This window comes from Hylobates moloch, unplaced genomic scaffold, assembly GCF_009828535.3.
Source record: "Hylobates moloch isolate HMO894 unplaced genomic scaffold, HMol_V3 SCAFFOLD_7, whole genome shotgun sequence".
NCBI lineage: Eukaryota > Metazoa > Chordata > Mammalia > Primates > Hylobatidae > Hylobates > Hylobates moloch.
In genome coordinates this window covers 60,950,427-60,953,163 of record NW_026652282.1, presented here as the reverse complement: position 1 = coordinate 60,953,163, position 2,737 = coordinate 60,950,427, and the positions used below count along the sequence as shown (strand labels likewise).

The 2,737-nt window shown below is 48.8% G+C and overlaps 1 pseudogene; it reads right to left on the bottom strand.

Moving 5' to 3' along the window:
* Positions 1-2,199, bottom strand: part of LOC116811805 (E3 ubiquitin-protein ligase UHRF2-like) — a 6,194-nt pseudogene extending 3,995 nt beyond the window's left edge.
* Positions 2,200-2,737: the final 538 nt, after the last annotated feature.

The window sequence follows — 2,737 nt, the reverse complement described above, 5'->3', positions numbered from 1 at the left end:
TACATTCATCACATAGAAGCTGCATGTTGGGTTCATGTTTCCCACCATATACATGAAAGAAGCAAGAATGGCATTTCTTATCTGGGTCTCCACCACGCAGGTCACATTCAGGGTTATTTCTCCTTAAAAACTTTACATCTGCAAATGAAAGAGGATGGGCTCCAGGTTTCTCGGTCTTGAAGATTTCATCTACAGATATTATCTTGCACTCATTTAATGCTCCTTCAGAACCCCCCCACACCCAGGAAAATTTTCACACGAAGTTCTTTTTTGGTCCTGGAGATTGCCTTCAATGTGATGATTTCTGCATCAAACACAATCCTCTTTGTCTAGGATTTTCTACATTATAATTAACCATTACCACATCACCAACATTTAGTTCCTTTCATTTCGAAATGGTTCTAGCTCGTGGTCTAAGGTTCTTGACATTCATTTCTAGAGTACCACTTTCTGGGTATTCATCATACTGGATATGGTAAATAACGTCTTCATCAGCAGCGGTAGAGTCTGAATTAGACGTAGAGAGTACATTGTCCAATTTATGTTCTCTTTGATTTATGATTTATATTTCCATTAATCCTTTTACAAGAACTGCCATTCTTCAGTGGAGTTTCGCCACGTGACTGTCCATCAGAATCTCTAGTAACACTGTATGTGTGCTTGAAACCAAGCACCAAGGCCAACATCTCTGGCATCCACCAATTCATTTACCTTATATAGTCCGAAGCTAGGATCAGTAAGATGGGCATGAGCTGATGTAGGTGGCTGACTAGAAGATCCCACCCTTGGAGCTTTCTTTGCTTTAGGTGGACTATCAGAACAAGGTTTAGCCTCAATCTGTGTAGATGTTCTAGGAAGATGATTAGGTTCTGGGCAAACTAGCAGCTGAATTATATCATTCAGTCCAACATCCTAGTCAAATAAGGTATATCCATTTTCAAACTGCTTGCCCCGGTAGAAGAGGTGCTGGCACTCGGGCCACACATCGAACAGCACCCACATCTGCTCGCGCAGCTCCTCAATTGTGGCTTTGTGAGACACGTCCTCAATGGTGCACGTCTTGGAGCCGTCGATGATGGGAACCTGGATCCACATCTTGGCGCTGGGAGAGGAGCTGGTCCCATTTGTCTCCCGCTGCGCTCGAGGCGCCGCGCCCCGCCCGGTCCACGCCGCTTCCCCTGCGGCTACGGCCCTCCGCGGCAGGCGGGCGAGCGCACGCTCTGTACCGACCTGGACTGACGCCGGGCCCCACAGGCGGTGGCGACTCTCAGCCCGCTTGCCAGGCCGCCGAGCTGAGAGATAACCAGAACCACTGGAGTCTGCCGCAGCCACTGCCTCAAAAATAGGAAGAGACCATGCCTGTGCCTTGCGGAGTGTTTACTTATAGAGCTGAATCTCCCTCATGGAGGTCAGGGTGCCAACCAGATCTCTGGTGCCAGCAATTTTACACTGGTTCTTTCTCACCCAGAGACGCTTGAACCTCTAATTTTTATACTTATTTTTTGTTCAGGTAGGATTTTTTTCTTTTTTACCCTCTGATATTTTTTATTTTTTTCCTTTCTCTTTTTCCCCTTCCCTAGGGGGTGTGACTAGAAAATGCTGGGTAAGGTCTTTTCGCTTTTCTTCTATAGCCTTATGCACTCTGCCATCAGGTTCTATATTGGGCTGTACAGTTCAACCTACAAGCCAGAACATACTGCTTACGGGCAAGAGCCAGCTGTGGTCAACATGGATGAGTATATACTTCATCTTTATTTACTGAAAGAAGTTCTCTGTTCCCTCAGGCAATGGGCTGATTCACGGAGTGCTCAGTGGTCTAAGTTCTCTGCTCAGACCCAGGGGGATGGGGGCCAATATAGGTGGGGCTTGACTGGGCAGGTCTGCCTAAGGTCTCCTAATGGCAGGCAGAAGCACCAGTACTGAGGGAGAATCTAGTGGGTGGCCACAAAGCACTTAGAGCTGTGCCTGGGTGTGGATCTGGGAAACCTCAGACCCAAGTTCTCTGCATGAGGATGGGTGCTGACCTAAATTCTTACTCCAGAAGTGTGGGTACTTCAGATTCCTGCAGATCTGCCTCAGGGTGGAGCAGAGAGGCCTCCGCTCCACCAAGATCTCTGCACAGCAGGGGTGGAGTGACTCAGGCTGCTGAACCAGGCAAGCAGATACTTTTGAATGCCTGGAGATGTGCCTGGGTGTGAAGCAGAGAGGGCCTCCCTGCACCTGGATCTCTGCACAGAAAGGGTGGGGCAACTCAGGCTACCAATCTGGACAAGAAGATCCTTGAATGCCTGGAGATATGCCTTGGCGTGGAGCAGAGGGGGGCATCCCTGCTCCGGTATCTCTGCACAGAAAGTGTGAGTGGGTCAAGTTGCTGATCCAGATGAGCAGGTGCTCTGAATGCCTAGAGATCTACTTGTGTGTGGAATGGAGAGTCTTACTTCACCATGATTTATGCCCAGGAAGAATAGAGTGGCTCAGGCTGCTGAACCAGGTGAACATGTTCTCCAAATGCCTGGAGATCTGCCTGGGCATGAATTGGAGAGAGCCCCCCATACTATGATCTCTGCACAGGAAGTGTGGAGCAACTCAGGCTGTTAGTCCAGGTGAGCAGGTGCTCCAAATGCCTGGAGATCTGCCTATGTGTGGAGCTTAGAGGATTCCACTGTACCACAATCCAGGCACAAGAAGAGTGTGGCAGCTGAAGCTACTGATCCAGACAAGGAGATTCTCCAAATAC